Source organism: Cupressus sempervirens, chromosome 9, assembly GCF_028749045.1.
Source record: "Cupressus sempervirens isolate cs-2001-9-10 chromosome 9, ASM2874904v1, whole genome shotgun sequence".
NCBI lineage: Eukaryota > Viridiplantae > Streptophyta > Pinopsida > Cupressales > Cupressaceae > Cupressus > Cupressus sempervirens.
In genome coordinates this window covers 429,801,975-429,820,060 of record NC_143126.1, presented here as the reverse complement: position 1 = coordinate 429,820,060, position 18,086 = coordinate 429,801,975, and the positions used below count along the sequence as shown (strand labels likewise).

The window sequence follows — 18,086 nt, the reverse complement described above, 5'->3', positions numbered from 1 at the left end:
CCCTAGAAATGATTGAAAACTAATCTAAAATCAAAACTTCTTTTTTTCAAAGTGTGTAGAATGGAGTCTAGTTTCTAAAAAACTAAGTTGTTACAAAATTCGATGAATGAGCTAAAATCTACAGCCCAATTAGTACACGGTGGTTTTTGACAAAAAAAGAACATACATTCAAAAGAAATTATAGATGAAAGACTTAAAATAGTTAAAATTAAAAATAAATTATATGGTTAGATAGCTAACACAAAGACCTATAATGTTATGTAACCTGATCTTATCAATACCCAACCACGAGGAATCTTGAAGGGGAGCACACAAGAAAAATAAATCATTTTTTGTATGTTTGCTGGAAAACATGTCTCAAACCTGTTTATAAACTCCAAACCTTTGGGTTGGATCTCCAAGGGAAAACCAAGCCTTAGGCTTGGTTTTAATGCAAAGCTTTTAATAGCGCGTGCGCCCTATAGCATGTACGCGCTATTAAAATGCTTTTGAATTCGAAGTAGTGCGCACGCACTATAGTGCACACACACTATTGAGACCTAAATTGCAAACCAAAACCAAGAGAGAGCTAGGGGGGGCGGGGCGAGGGAATGGCTATTTGTGTGTGTGAGAGAGATAGAGAGAAAGTAGGGGATGGGAGAGGGGAGAGAGGAAGTGAGAAAGAGTAGGGGTGGCAAAGAGAGTATAGGATGGGAGATAGAGGAAATGTGAGAGAGTAGGGGTGGCAAAGAGAATATAGGATGCAAGAGAGAGGAAGTGAGAGAGAGAGTACGGGATGGGGGAGAGAGATTGAAAGTAGGGGATGGGAGAGAGAGGAAGTGTGAGAGAGAGTACAAGTTGGGAGAGAGAGATTGAGAGTAGGGGATGGGGGAGAGAGAGAGTAGGTGGTGGGAGACGGAGTGGGAGAGGAAGAGCGAGAGAGAGGAGGATGGGAGTGCATGTGTGTGAAAGAGAGAGAGTAGGGAATGGGAGAGAGGGAAGATAGAGTAGCTTGAGAGAGAGTAGGGGATGGAAGAGAGAGTAGGCGATGGGAGAGGGAGTGAGAGAGGGAGAGAGAGAGGGGGGATGGAAATGTGTGTAAGAGAGAAAGAGAGAGAGTGTGAAAATGTGAGAGAGGGTAGGGGGTAGCAGAGAGAGAGTAGAGAGGGAGAGAGTGAGAGTGAGAGGAGGTAGTGGGAGAGGGAGATCAAGTGAGAGAAAAAGTAGAGGATGGGAGAGGAGAGAGGGGGGATGGGTGTGTGTGAAAGAGAGAGAGAGTAGGGAATGAGAGAGGGGAGAGAGAGATAGAGAGAGTAGGGGATGGGATAGAAAGAGAGTAGGCAATGGCAAAGGGAGTGGGAGAGGGAGAGAGAGGGTGGATGGAAGAGAAAGAGATTAGGCAATGGCAGAGGGAGTGGGAGAGGGAGAGAGAGGGGGGATGGAAGTGTGTGTAAGAGAGAAAGTAGGGGATGCGAGAGAGTGTGAGAGTGTGAGAGAGAGTAGGGGTGGTAGAGAGAGAGAGTGAGAGTAGGGGATGGGAGAGAGAGGGAGAGAGTGAGAGAGAGAGAGATAGTAGGCGATGGGAGAGGGAGTGGGAGGGAGAGAGAGAGAGGGGGAATGGAAGTGTGTAAGAGAGATAGAGTTGGGGATGGGAGAGAGTAGGCAATGGGAGAGGGAGTGTGAGAGAGAGAGAGAGAAGGGGGGAATGGGAATGTGTATAAGAGAGATAGAGTAGGGGATGGGAGAGAGTGTGAGAGTTTGAGAGAGAGAAGGGGGTGGTAGAGAGAGCTTGTATAGGATGGGGGTGAGTGAGAGAGAGAGAGAGAGTAGGGGATGGGAGAGAGTGTGAGAGAGAGTAGGGGATGGAAGAGAGAGAGTGAGAGTAGGGGATGGGAGAGAGAAAGTAAAGAGGGAAAGAGAGTACTTGAGAGAGAGAGATAGTAGGTGGTGCAAGAGGGAGTGGGAGAGGGAGAGAGAGGGGGGATGGGAGTGTGTGTGACAAATCTAGAGAGTAGGGGATGGGAGAGGAGAGAGAGAGAGGGGGGATGGGAGTGTGTGTGACAAATCTAGAGAGTAGGGGATGGGAGAGGAGAGAGAGAGAGGGGGGATGGGAGTGTGTGTCTATGAAAGAGAGAGAGTAGGGGATGGGAGAGGGGAGAGAGAGAATAGGGGATGGGGGAGAGAAAGTAGGCAGTGGGAGAGGGAGTGGGAGAGGGAGAGGGAGAGAGGGGGAATGGGAATGTGTGTAAGAGAGACAGAGTAGGGGATGGGAGAGAGTGTGAGAGTTTGAGAGAGAGTAGGTGGTGGTGGAGAGATCTCGTACGGGATGGGAGAGAGAGAGAGAGAGAGAACTTGAGAGATAGAGAGATCTAGTAGGCAGTAGGAGAGGGAGAGGGAGAGAGATAGGGGGGATGGGAGTGTGCGTGATAGATGTAGAGAGTAGGGGATGGGAGAGAAGAGAGTGGGGGGATAAGAGTGTGTGTGTCTGTGAAAGAGAGAGAGTAGGGGATGGGAGAGAGTGTGAGAGTGTGAGAGAGAGTAGGGGGTGGTAGAGAGAGAGTACGGGATGGGAGAGATAGAGTGAAAGGATGGGAGAGAGTGTGAGAGAGAGTAGGGGATGGGAGAGAGTGTGAGAGAGAGTTGGGAATGGGAGACAGAGAGTAAGAGTAGGGGATGGGAGAGAGAGAACTTGAGAAAGAGAGATAGTAGGTGACCTGGGAGAGGGAGTGGGAGAGGAGGAGAGAGAGGGATGAGAGTGTGTGTGAGAGATCTAGAGAGTAAGGGATGGGAGAGGGGAGAGAGAAAGGGGGGTGGGAGTGTGTATCTACAAAAGAGAGAGTTTAGGGGATGGGAGAGGGGAGAGAGAGAGAGTAGCCCAAGAGAGAGAGAGAGTAGCAGATGGGAGAGAGGGGCAGATAGGAGTGTGTGTAAGAGAGAGTAGGGGATGGGAGAGAGTGTGAGAGAGAGTAGGAGGTGGCAAAGAGAGAGAATGGGATGGGAGAGAGAGAGAGAGAGAGATTAGGGGATGGGAGAGAGTGTGAGAGAGAGAGTAGGGGATGGGAGAGAGTGTGAGAGAGTAGGGAGAGGGAGATAGAGAGAGGGGGATGGGAGTGCGTGTGACAAATCTAGAGAGTAGGGGATGGGAGAGAAGAGAGAGGGGGGATGGAAGTTTGTGTGTGTGTGTGTGTGTGTGTGTGTGTGAAAGAGAGAGAGTAGGGGATAGGAGAGAGTGTGAGAGTGTGAGAGAGAGTAGGGGGTGACAAAGAGAGAGTACGAGATGGGAGAGACAGAGTGAAAGGATGGGAAAGAGTGTGAGAGAGAGTAGGAGGTGGCGGAGAGAGAGAGAGTAGGGGATGAGAGAGACAGAGTGAAAGGATGAGAGAGAGTGTCAGAGAGAGTAGGGGATGGGAGAGAGTGTGAGAGAGAGTTAGGGATTGGAGAGAGAGAGAGAGAGAGTAAGAGTAGGGGATGGAAGAGAGAGAGAGAGTAGAGAGGGAGAGAGAGAACCTAAGAGAGAGATAGTAGGTGGTGGGAGAGGGAGTGGGAGAGGAGGAGAGAGAGGGATGGGAGTGTGTGTGAGCAATCTAGAGGGTAAGGGATGGGAGAGGGGAGAGAGAGAGGGGGATGGGAGTGTGTATCTACAAAAGAGAGAGTTTAGGGGATGGGAGAGGGGAGAGAGAGAGTAGCCCAAGAGAGAGAGAGAGTAGCAGATGGGAGAGAGGGGCGGATGGGAGTGTGTGTAATAGAGAGTAGGGGATGGGAGAGAGTGTGAGAGAGAGTAGGAGGTGGCAGAGAGAGAGAATGGGATGGGGGAGAGAGAGAGAGTGAGAGTAGGGGATGGGAGAGAGTGTGAGAGAGAGAGAGTAGGGGATGGGAGAGAGTGTGAGAGAGTAGGGAGAGGGAGATAGAGAGAGGGGGATAGGAGTGCGTGTGACAAATCTAGAGAGTAGGGGATGGGAGAGAAGAGAGAGGGGGGATGGGAGTGTGTGTGTGTCTGTGTGTGTGTATGTCTATGAAAGAGAGAGAGTAGGGGATGGGAGAGAGTGTGAGAGTGTGAGAGAGAGTAGGGGGTGGCAAAGAGAGAGTACGAGATGGGAGAGACAGAGTGAAAGGATGGGAAAGAGTGTGAGAGAGAGTAGGAGGTGGCAGAGAGAGAGAGTACAAGATGAGAGAGACAGAGTGAAAGGATGAGAGAGAGTGTGAGAGAGAGTTGGGGATGGGAGAGAGTGTGAGAGAGAGTTGGGGATTGGAGAGAGAGAGAGTAAGAGTATGGGATGGGAGAGAGAGAGTAGAGAGGGAGAGAGAGAACTTGAGAGAGAGAGATATAGTAGGTGGTGGGAGAGGGGAGAGAGAGAGAGTAGCAGATGGGAGAGAGGGGCGGATGGGAGTGTGTGGATCTTCGTGTTGGAAATACAAACTAGCTCATTCCAAATGATGCCAAAATGTTGCAACCATAAGTTTATAATGCAAAATGGCTCTTTGGGCTTGGTATATTTTTGAAGAAACTTAAGCAATGTGTTGTTATTGAGTCTTTTCTTATGATTGCCAATAATGATATATCTTGCATATAAAGTTACAGCTCCCTCAAAGGATATTCAATGAATAACATTGATGGTATGCCTTTAATCAGAAGGCATAGAAGGCAAGCTATCATCTATCCATAGACATGAGGTAGATGAGAGAATTTACAAATAAGAAAATAAAAACTAAGAACTCAAAGATTCTAAATTAAATATTCACAATCAGAAAATCAAGGGGAAAGATCAAAATGATTTATTTTAGATTGTGTGATACGCGAAACTCAAAGTTTTCCTTATATGCACAAACACAATTTACTCTATAAATTTTATCAGAGATAACCAAACTAGTAGAAAGAACAACACATCTCAAATTAATATATTTAAATACAAAGATTTGAAATATATTGCATCTCCTCTCTGATAAAAGATAACAATTCACAAACTATCATTCTTATTCACGCAGAAAGCCCAATCTAAAAATGAAAAAAATGTTTATAATTTTCCCTCTACCATTATTACAAAACTAAAAAAAGAATCCCTCTTCCTCTTTTTTTGTATCTACTGAATATTTGTGGGTTTGAAAACCTTATAAACATATTGGTTGAAGTTGTTTAAGGTGTGTAGAGGTGGAGGAAACAATTGGTGAAGGTAAATCCAACTTAAGCTTACTTAGGTCATGCATTTATTTAATATTTTGTATTTAATGCATGTAGTGGTTGTTGTTGACAACTCGGGAGTTTTCTCCTTTTTTAGCATATTCCACTTTTTGTGGATGTGTGCTGAGTTGTCAATCTTATCTTCTACCTCCTTCCAGCTTGTTCTACAAGCTTCCATGAGCTCTTTATATTCGGGCTCTCTCTCATTGTAAACATTGAACATCAAGATCATCATATCATTTCTTATTGTAAATACATTTCTTCTTGTGTTTGCATTATGATGGCTCTCATGTCCGTTTAGGGTTTTTGCCTGTGTTCCATGCTCTCCCCTTCTATGGCTTCTCTTTGACAAGTTTGCATGCAGGTGATCTTGGCGTCTTCGGAGTTGGCTTTCCTCAACTCCAACATGGTATCAGAGCCTTCCTGCTGCTGCTTCGTTAAAGAAATTTTGAAGCCGTGATTTGAAGTCACAAACCCTAGTTTGTTTGTGCAATTTTTCTTCAAATCAGGGGATCAGCGAATTTTCGGAGCACTTTCAGCCCAAACGGACATCACCATTGGATCCGGAAGGCCATTTGCAGTCAGGATTCATATAAAGCTTTTCGTTTTTGGAGACAGGGCATTTTTGGCGATTTTTTGAGGCTTCCAGGGCCGCTGCCGTACGGATCGTACGGACGCAGAGCGTTAAAATTTTTTTAAAAAGCAGGTTTCCGGGCGCACCGCCGCCGCGCCACCGCGGGGCCGCCACCGCGCCACCCGCGCGCCGCCCGCAGCGGCCGCAGCAGGCAGCGCCGCCCGCGAACCATCGCGGCCCGGCCGCCTCCTGGCCGCCGCCCTCCACTGGCGGCGCCTCTCCAGCCCGCCGCCCTGCGGCCACCTCTGCCGGCGGCTCCTCCCAGCTCCGCCGCCCGTGCGGCTGCCTCCGCCCGTCGACAGCTCAGCCGGACAGCACTGCACAGTCAGCGACAGATATTCAATCCGCGTGTGACACGTGGCAGGCGTCCCACGTGGCACATTGCCACGTGGCCCTGCCACGTCATCGTCCGTACTGCCACGTGGCACTTCTTTTTTGCGGCGATGGCCTCCAAGCCGTCAAATTTAATCGCGTGACTTGCTGATGTCAGCGCTGCATCAGCCCTTGCATGCACCTCTCCTGATTGACTTTTGGACCTACTTGTGGTTTTTTGGCCATAACTCTTGCATACGGAGGTATTTTTCCGATCCGAAAGAAGCGCCGGAAAGCTGGTTCCAAGACGGAGATTTTGGTGCAGGTATTTTTAGGTTTTGATGCTTTTTTATTGCTCGTTTTTTCTGTTGAAGTCCGAAGTCTTATTTTTGACTCCGGCATGCATATCTTTTGCGTCCCATGTCAGTTTTTGGAAAACTTTATATTTTTGGAAAGCTGGTTTTCTCAAATTTTCATAACTATTGTCTTTTTTCCTCACTTTTGGCCTCTTCTCTTTCTATCATAGTTTTGGCATTTTTTGCTCTATGGTTGATATTTTGAGTGTTTTAGGCCCGAGGATCATTTTCCTGGCATGGTTTGCTTTTTTTTTGGCTGTACTTTCTCTTGGTTCAGCTCTTTTTCTGTTTTGATCATTGCAGCTATCTTTTTGAAGCACTTTTTCTTTTTGCACTGAGATAAATTGTCACTTTTGTATTTCGGGAGTCATGAACGTTGTTTTGAGTCAGGTGTACTTGCACTATTTCATAAAGCACCATGGGGGGGATTATTTGTTTACTGTTTTAGGCATTCTCCCTTTGTCAAGTGAGTGTCCCTTCCACGACATTAGCCCATGCAGAGTCAGTTAGACCGTGTCTTTATCAGTGTCTGTACCTCTTTTCCTCTTTCCTCGTTCTTGGTTCTTTTGCAGAAGATTTTGGCTCACCTTCTCAGTTGCCTGTCATCACACCCCGTCTGCATTAAGGGGGGATTATGTTGTGTTCTAATGCATCCGTGGTTCGATGGTTCAATAGTGTGAACTATGTATTCAGTGGTTGATCCTACATACAAGGCGATTGCAGTGGCTGGCTACCTATGCATTTCGGTGAGATGGATCATCTACCATATAGACATGCTCGGCTCGTGCCTTCTTCTTCCATGGAGGTTTCTTCAGATCAGCAGTTTGACAGATTTGCGGCTCTTCATGCTTCAGTGATGCTGCTTCTTCATGATCACTCATTGTTCCTGTTTTAGGGGACATTTTCCCTAGTTGGAGACTTCTTCAGCTCTTCACTAGGTTCTTACCTCTTTTTAGGGGAGGGTTTTTCCCATGTGGTTTTCTCTCTTTCCCCGTTTACAGAGGTTTCATTTCTTCTTGCATTGTACTTGGGTACCTAAAATGGCCTCGTTGTCGGGACCCATTATGCATTCATCTTTGTTTTGTGAGCTTAAGGCATTTCCCTAAGTTGCACTTAAGGGGGGGTGTTAGAGTAAATAATTAATATTTAATTATTTATTCTATTGCTTAAGCTTACTTAGGTCATGCATTTATTTAATATTTTGTATTTAATGCATGTAGTGGTTGTTGTTGACAACTCGGGAGTTTTCTCCTTTTTTAGCATATTCCACTTTTTGTGGATGTGTGCTGAGTTGTCAATCTTATCTTCTACCTCCTTCCAGCTTGTTCTACAAGCTTCCATGAGCTCTTTATATTCGGGCTCTCTCTCATTGTAAACATTGAACATCAAGATCATCATATCATTTCTTATTGTAAATACATTTCTTCTTGTGTTTGCATTATGATGGCTCTCATGTCCGTTTAGGGTTTTTGCCCGTGTTCCATGCTCTCCCCTTCTATGGCTTCTCTTTGACAGGTTTGCATGCAGGTGATCTTGGCGTCTTCGGAGTTGGCTTTCCTCAACTCCAACATATTTGTGGGTTTGAAAAGCTTATAAACATATTGGTTGAAGTTGTTTAAGGTGTGTAGAGGTGGAGGAAACAATTGGTGAAGGTAAATCCAAGTTTGGAGTCTTTGGTGGCATTGTGTGCATTTGGGAACACCATTTTGGAAAATATCAGAGATCCTTCACGCTGCCCCTGTTTCCAACAATGTAAGAATAATAACAACTATTTATTAAACTTTTATTTTTACCTTAATCTAGCTACTATAGAATAATAACAACGCATTCCAATCAACTGGTGATTATGTTACAATCATTAATGTATGAAAACACAGAAAACTATCAGTGATTATGTTACATTTATGATATTTAAAATGACTTTTTTTGCAAATAATCCATCTTTTATCTACTATCTCTGACATTTTTTAATTGATGATAAAGAATGGTGGTTATGTATTGAAGCTTAACAAATGGAGAGCTTCTCAAGCTACTGATTTCTTTCATGGAGTTCCTAATAAATCTCAAGGTTCTCATTTAGGTGACCAATTGCCTGGAGGTCCAAGAATATTGCCTGATAAAGTTTATTGCCAGGAGGTCCTAATCGATCTTGACTGATAAAGTTTATTGCTAATCAATATTGTATCAAAAATTCAAACTAATTAGGTATTGAATTAAACTTGATAAACAAATGATAGAGAAGGAAAAATTTAAGCATGAACAAGATCATAAATCATATGACGATGACATATTGCAAATGATTAACTTATGCTTAAACAATGATAAATTTTATTGTTACTCAATATTCTATCAAAGTTTCGAACATATTAGGTATTGAATTTAATGTCATACATAAACATATCTAATTTAATGTCATACATGCACATATCTAATTTAATGTCATACACGAACATATCTTATTTAATGTCATACATGAACAAACATATAATATAAAATGATAACCAATAATGTCATGTACATTAACAAACACATAATATATTATGATAACCAATAATGTCGCATATGAACAAACATATCATATATTAACCAATAATGTCATAAGTTGAATAATGTCATACATCAAATAAATGTCATACATCAAATATAAAATGTCATATACATCAAATGTGTATCGAATATGTCCATTGATGCCTATATATATATATATATATATATATATATATATATATATATATATATATATATATATATATATATATATATATATATATATATATATATATATATATATATATATATGTCTAGATCAACTATATCTTTTCCTTCCCACGAGGGGAAGGAAACAAATCTCTCGACATCTTCTGTCGTCATGTCGAGGGAGATGGTGGAGATGATAGGGTCCTCCTGACACGCTCGCTCATCCTCTTGTTGAGGCTCTTCTCCAACTCGAGCTGATACAAAAAAAGTAGATATGAATTAGTATTTATTATACGTTGAAATCAAATATATGTACACACAAAATCAATTATTTTCTTACCGCCATCAAATAGTCACTCTGTACATCCACCTTGAAGGCTCGTGGATGATCAGGCGTGATGAGACCCTACAAAAATTCAATAAATATAATCACTTATAAATACCATTAGAAATTTTGAGACTAACTATTATAAACAACAACTAAAATGGAGAAAATTCTTTCATACCTCAGTCAATGGCTGTGAGCTAGCCATAGCTGCGGCCACTCCATGATCAACAGACTGTCGGAGATGAGGAGGTGTGTCCGACGTCATGAGCTGCATGCCATACAATACACGTTACATGTAACATGAAACATGAAACAAATATAATAAAATGAATTAAATTAACATGAAACAACTGTACCTGTACGAAGCTCGTACGATGTCTATGCTCTGAGTCCATACTAAAGGTTGAGGGTCCTGTGGAGAACTGATGCACATGCATAATTTTTTTTGTCAATCCTTAATATGATAACTTAATAAATATATGTATTAATTTAAATGATTAAATCAATACATACCTCTGGACTCGTGGAGGGGACAAAAAATGGGGCCGGAGCATCACTGCTAGGCTCGGCAACACTCTGACCCTGAATTTTGAACAATGTCAATAGATGCTAATTAATTAATCATTCACTATACATATGAAATGTGATCAAATTAGTAAATTATAATTGTAATTTACCTGTGTGTCAATGCCAAATGTTTCGTTCAAGAACTGATCAGTGACGAGCCCATCATCCGCAGCATCTCCAGCATGAATGCCAAATGTGCATAGGGATCCGCATGAAGTGCACATGTGACCACGATGCACAGAAGGCTCCCCCTCAACTAATGGGCTCATGGAATGGATGAGGGTCTATGTCAAAGAATTAATGGTCCCTAGAGTGCTGGCCTCTACATGTTCCTTCACAACTGAAGGAATAGTCACATGCTCACGTTGTGGCTTGACCACAGGTGCCCTAACTACATTAGGGTCACGACGTGCTCCCAACCTCTCGAATGATGACCCCACACCTCTACCCTGGGAGTCTAATAGATCAAAATAATTGGGGATCTCCCCAAGGACAAACTCACAATACAATTTCTTCAAAAAATATATTGGGACCTCATGATTGTTGCAAGGAGGGGCAACAAAAACCATCCACCATCTATCCCAAAAATGATTTCTCATAGCATCATGTATACACCAATGGATGGGGAACCGTTTAGTACCCTCTCTAACAGTATTTTGCTCACCGGGTTTTCTAAATAATGCACATATTGAACCTTTTGGTATTTCTTTTTTTTTAACATCTTCATATGACAATTTATTTGCATAAAATCTTTTTTGTTCTTCCCTCTTAACCCGCCAAACATCTAACTGACCAGTAACTGAGGCTATCTGGGTCTTAATGGATTCGAGGGATGATGCCAATTGAGCCCTCATTGGATTGGTTTGTCCAGCTTGTTTCAACTGACCAATGAGTCCTTCTAATTCAATTTTGCCTATCTCAATTTCATTTAATATATTTTCTTGTGTGCCTGGTGGAGGTCTTGGAATTGGTTCGGGTTCTGGAATTTGTTGTTCTTTAGGAGGGTTTTGTGGATTTTGGTTTTGAGGTTCTTCAGGTTCTTGAGGGTTTTGTGGATTTGCCGGTTGATTATGGACATTTCCTGATAAAGAATCAATTGAAATCCAAATGAATAAACAAATCTAAATAAAAATTGTAAAAACCCTATAAAACAATATGAAAAACATATAAAATAATGCAAAGTCAAGTTTAGATTACATATAGCATCGGCGTCGGCGTGCTGGTGATCTTGGATTTTGTCGACGAGGAGGCATATTGGCAAGGGATGTTGAAAATGAATTGTTCTCCAACCCGCGTGCGCGCTACCCTTATAAATAGTAAAAATCACTGTTAATATGATGGGCTGCGGGTGTGCAACCCATCATTTATAAAAAAAATTTCTTTTTAATAGCGCGTACGCACTATTGTGCGTACGCACTATAGCACATATGCACTATGGTTTGGGTAACCCGAACCATAGTGCGTATGCACAATAGCGTGTGCGCGCTATTGAAAAATGAAAAAAAAAAAGGCTTGTCACCTTTTTGGCACCACAACTCGGTGCATATGCCCATGTATTGTTTCATCCTAACAATTGAATCAGTTTTCCAAATTCTTTAATAGGGTAGACTTAACAGTCTTTGTACAAATCTCCTAACAAAGTGCATACTTCATTGGATGTTTGTAAAACCTCTAACAAGGTGGACCTAGCAGTCTAAATTTCTCTTAACATGGTAGATCATTAGAAGTGGTTAATGTAAGCCCTAACAGGCCAACTTTATACTATAGTAGTGAAGTTTTTTGGGTATCATCCCCACCCTAGTTTTACTTTCTATTTGGAAGGTTTCTAGGTCACTAAAATATTGTGTTTATGTGTTATGAATGTTTATCTTTTCTCATGCATGCAATAGATTAGATGAATGAATGATGAATGATTTATGTGGTTAAGTATTGAATTGATTTAAATTTTTTAAGGTTACTAATTAACCCCTCCCGTCTCAGTAACCTAGCTAGTCTTGATTATTTCCAACAAAAAAGTCTTTAAAAAATGAGAGTATGTCAGCAAGAGTAGTCATTAAGCATGATAGAATTAATTTTTATGTGCTATAAAAGTCATAGTTGATAAATAAAGAGATGGTCCCATGACTATCAACAACTTTTTAAAGTTATGCATAAGAGTTGTAGTCAAAGATCAAAAGGGAGGGTAGCTTGAAAAGGAAAAGTTCAATCCAATGTAGAAGAAGACTACTAGAAGATAGTTAGACTCATAATTTAAGCATCTCCCTATAATAAAAACACTGCTAAAGATATATTAAGAGCATAATTCTAGTAAATGACCTTTAACCTGAAACATTTAACACCATGACCATTTGCTTCTTAATCCATTCAAAATGTAATAACATATTGAACCTTATGCAACAACTACAAACATTATTCAATCATAATGTTCATAAGTAAAGAGTAAAGTGATAGTCCTATGGATTTTGACAACTTTTTCAAGTGATGCATAACAACAATGGTAGAAGATAAAAAAGGTATGATGATATGAAATTAGTTTAAGGGAATCTTCAAAAAGAAGAATTCAATCCAATGAACAAGAAGACTACAAAAAGCTAGTTAATTCTAACAAAATTGAAGCATCTACCTAAAACAAAAGAACCATTTGAGAGTAAGAGCACAAATAGTGAAATGACCTCTTTGAAAATTCATCTTCTTAGAGGAATTTTATTGTATTTGATTCATTTATTGTGACATCCATATTTTTTAACATCTATATATGAGCTGCATTGATGTGGTTGTTCAGGTTAAGTAATTTGTGAGGACATATTGTAATGATCTAGAGGGAATCATTTCAGTAGTATCTTTCCTTTAGCATTTTCAAAATTTCATGATATGCTAAGAAGATTTGGGGAATTTCCCTTCATGGTCTTAAGGTAAGTGATCTTAATTCTTAGTTTTTGCAAGCAAGGTGTAATAGGTCTTCCATTAGGTCTCTCTACTCTTGGATATATGAAAACTTATTGATAGACAATATTTTGATTTCTCGTGACATATCTAACAATATTTTGGTATCATGTTGAAATGTTGTCCAAAACAGGTCCATGTACAATTTGGAATGGTAAGTGTATGGAAGTAACCTAGTTTTCAAACAAACAACCACAAATAATTAGCCAAAATAAATCACAAATTAAAAATTTAGCATACTTATAAACAAAGCATGTGGTTTAAATTTTTTGTAGGAATAAATACCTTGTATGGTGTTTTTCTTGTCCTCACTACATCATTTTTATTGAAAATTGGAACTACGTGCAGCTCTAGCAAAGAACCTACTATTGGAATTAACAATTGGGAATACTTACTTTTGAGAGCGAGAGTGAATCATAAATAACTAACTTAACCATTTTAAATTCTTTTAACTAAAACCATTCACATACATTCAATCTATCTATTGAACTTCAAAGTAAAGACATGGATGAAAATAGACAACAAACAAATTTGGTAACCTAGAAACCCTCCAAAATAAAAAAGTAAAATTGGGGTGGAGATGACACCCACAAAATTTCACTAGAGCAATGTGTAACTGTTCAAGGTTACAATGTTTGACCACTTTCAATGGCCTGCCCTATGAAAGGCATGTCTTGTTAAAGACTTTACACTCTGTTAAAAGTGACCTGGTTAAAGGATTTTCCTACCCTACTAAAAGTAGGCCTAGTTAAAGGACTTCAGTACATTCACTTGGAATGCCACCCTATTAAAGGATTTACAAATGGCTACTAGGCCAATCTAAGTCCATAGGATTTCCATTATCTAATACAATTGCCATAGAGTATTAGAAAGTCTTTGAGCTGATTACTTGCAATCTCCAATTGCTAATTCTAGATCCTTGTTCTGCTCTAACTGACCTGACACTTGCTTGATCTGATATGTCACCCTTTGAAGTTTTGATACTCTATTCTTGATCAATTGAATATTGCAATGCTACTCTATTCTTCTAAGTCTTTTCACTCTTCCCTCTAAATTTCACTATAGTTCACCCATACACTTCATTCATCCACACATACAATGGGTTTTCATCCTCCTTTTATATATTTCAAAGACTTAGGGCTAGGTATGAATCTATAATCCATATTAAATCATTATTTCCCACTCAATTCATGCACTTTTCTTATTGGTTGCATGCCTTCTCCATTTTTATTATTGGATGCATGCAAATTGCATAGTAATGCAAAAGTTTCATTCTTATCTTTAATATCCTTTGAGATTCTTCTATGTCAGCTTAGAAAATGGTTTACATAGGTTTTTGTGCAATTACAAAAAACTATGTCCAATCTATGTTACTTGGTAGTTTATCAAAGTCTAATCTCCTCAAGTAAAATATGCATATAGTTTGACATATATACAAAACTTCTCAAAATTCTATGAAAACTATATATATATATATATATATCTCAAAAAATTAATAACTCCCCTTGAGCTAATGTGCCATTTCTATCTTGTAACTGTAAGCAAAATTCTTGTGCTTCTCCTGAGTTGATGTATCTATGTACCCTATACTCTACTTCTTGTACTCTATATCTGTGTTAGCTTCCATTCTTATTTACAACTCCCCCAAAACATTATATCTCCCTCTTAGTTATTTCTCCCTCTTAACTATATCTCTCCCTTTTTGATACTTATGTCAAAGGGTTCTAAGGGTTAAGACCATATTTTTCCAAAAAAATCTTATTGACCTCCATAATCATCTTGAGAGATGCATCCCAATTGTCTAAAGTAGTTTCCAATGATTTATGTTGGATTGTTGTCTCTATTGCAAGATGAACAAGTCCTTCCAAATTAGAAATATTTGAGTCTTTCTTTAGTACATTCTTAGCATAGGCTTGCTCTTTATCGAGCACTTCTAGGTGTGGGCTTATGGAAGACTATATTTGCATCAGTTTGGCCTTAATATTGGCCTCTTCAATTATCAACATAGCTAATTCTTTTTGTGTGTGAAGCGTTTAAGAAAAATTCTTCTCACTCTAAGCTGGATTTTTTGGTAATTGTGTGATGGAAATCTTTAGATTTTTCTCATGGCTCATTATTCTTTGGCTTGTCTCTTGTGTGAAATATGAGAAATCACACAACTTTTTGTACAATGAGAATATATTCTCAAGTACCTTTTTCACTTTTTCAATCTTTTTTACCAATTCAACCTGTGACAATGCTATTTCACTTGACATCTTTTCATTTACTTTAATCTAAAATTTCTTCTCTAACCATTCCAATAATTTGACATTGGTTTCAAGGTCCTCATTCTATACCTAGTCCACAATGTTGGATAATTTCTCCATAATGGGCTAAGTTTCATCAAGTACTTGCAAGCTAAAGACATCAAGAAATATGTCTTTGATCTCCACAAATGCCTGCTTTTGCTTGTACTCATTTCTAAGTATCTCTTATATTTTCCTCTTTTCTGGTGCTTCTTGCACTTCATATATCTATTGCAGGTTCATTTTCTTTGAGTCATAGCTTGGTATGACTATTTCTTCATCTAATGTAGGGTCTCCATAGTGAGGTACCCATGTAACCTTGATAGAGCTTGAGCCTGGTGTGGAGATTTGCAATGGCATTGCATCAATGCTCAACTACTTTTGAAGGGTCCCTGAGCTAGGCAAGTTTATCAATGTTTTTATTGCCTCCTACTCCTTAGGGATTTTCTCTACTTCTTTCTCCTCTTCTCTACTACCTTGGTCAATTATGACAATTTAAGGAGGTGCACATGTGGTTTGTGCTATAGGAACATCTTGTCCTATTTATTCCTTTGGTTGCTCCTCGGTAGTAGTTGTCACCTTTATTGTCAGGGATAACTTTAAGGAATCCCCCCCGCCTCCCAAAATTTATAAAATTGTGGTGAATCACATGTCATTCGGGTGAAAAAAAAATTAATAGTGTTGGCGAATTATGCGTCAATCGATGGATATTTGGTGGCAATTTTTTTAATAGTTTAGACAATTTTTATAAAATAATGGCCATTATAATTTTTGTTTTAAAAAAAATTATTAATATTGATGGAAAATTATGTTTTGAAATATGGATATTGGTTGGCGAATATTTTAATAATCGATACCTTTTTTATAAAAAAATGGCAAAATTATTTTCCAAATAATTGAATTAATTTATTTGTTATGGCGAATGGTTTTTAGAAAGTTATAGTTGGTATGGCTATTTTCAAAAGATGGGAAATAAGTAGCCTAACCTAACATACCAACTTACATAAATTATTGGCAACTGGCAACTGGCAACTGACAAGTGATGGTTTAAAGATGTGGTTGTTTGACCATACATTATAGAAGCATAATCTTTGTCACTACCACTGTAATTATGTTAAATGTATTATTTGAGAACTCAGACTATCTGATGATCCAAGATCAATGGCTGAGGTTTAATTTAGGCCAACATTTCTTGAAGGAAGAAGAATTGTCAAGGTAATCATCGAAATGTTGACACATATCAAGGTAAGTTGTTTGCAGAGTATAGTGTACCCAGAAAGAATTAAATGCCATGTCAGTGATAGCGACATTCTCTCACTAGTATGCTACCACTAACCATACACCACTTTCCAAATTGTTTAGCCAATTTTTGATAGTTTTTTATTGACAGTTACCAATACCATTATAGTTTAGTTTATCTATAACTATATATAATAAGCTGAAAGATATATTATTATTATTACCAATACAAAATGAACAAAGCTAGAATGATTGAAATGATAAACATTAATTACACGTAGATTATAAACAAAAAATTAAAATTTAAAATGAACAAAGCTCAGGTTGTTTAAATGATAAACATTAATTACATATAGAATATTAATTACATGATTCAGACTACCGTCTGATGATAATATATCAATGGTTGAAGGTTTATTTTGGGACCAAATATCTGGAATGAAGCCTCAACCTTGTTCAAGTGTCCAGAATGGTGCCACGTTTATATCCAATGTGTATCACTTAAGTTGCAGGAGATAGTATATTGATTTCTTGTCACTGTTAATTACAATTTACAATTGGCCTTTTCCATTGGCTAAGAGACTTCACATGCATTACAGGACATGCCATAGTCCACTAGTAGTAGTACTATTAGTCTTAATTACAATTGGCCTTTTCCATTGGTTAAGCAGCTTCACATGCATTACAGGACAATGGATGGTGTTAGTGTTTAATTACAATTGGCATTTTTGACATGTACTTGCAATTATGTTCAAGATTTGAGAATATTTGCTAATTTAATTAATTGAATTGGTAGTTAGACAAACAAATATTTAAGAAATATTTCTCAATAGCTAAGCTTATTTAGGAAAAAAATAAATAATCCTTGGCACCCTGCCCACCAAGCTTATTTATAGGCTATTGAGTTACTTCTTTCATCATTGCTCATCTCATTTTTGGTAGTCGATAGGTCTGGTTTGTTTGGTGTTAGTCTTTTAGAACTTAGAGTTTGAACTTTGCAGTAAAGATGGACAACCCTATTCGCCTGAGATGCAGTTTGGAAGAGGAGCAAAAGGCCTTTTGAGGTCGCGTTCCTAAGGAAAACCTCTTGTCAATTTGCAATGAGGTTGTTCCATGTTATGGTGTGAAGTTTGTTATTGATGTTGTCAAAATGGTTTTGGGGAGTGAGTTTTTGGAGAATGAGAATTTGTATCATGTCAACAGTGACATTACATCACAATTTATAGCCTCCCCGCTTGACCTCAGAGAAGCAAGGGCCAAAATTGTGCTGCTCCTAAGGAAGATTTTTAAAGTAGTATATCTAGGCGATGACATTGAAAGTGTTGCTCATGTAGTTTTAGGAGTGGGGATCCCTTGGGTAGGTGAAGTCCACAAGCTTCTAGAACCTGGCTAGAATGTGGTCCTGCAACCATTTTTACTAGGCTTGACTATTGGGCAGTTGAAGCACCATAGGAAATGGGCAAGAATTGGGCTGAATTTTCTTCAAAAATGGTTTTTCCTAGATGAAGTGGAAGATCGCAACCATTGGCTACAAGAATTTGCAACCATGGTCAATTCTGGTGGTTTCTAT

General features: G+C 39.4%; 1 pseudogene; it reads right to left on the bottom strand.

Annotated features, from left to right (window-relative positions):
- Nucleotides 1-18,086, bottom strand: part of LOC149539133 (floricaula/leafy-like protein FL1) — a 58,766-nt pseudogene that overhangs the window by 2,809 nt on the left and 37,871 nt on the right.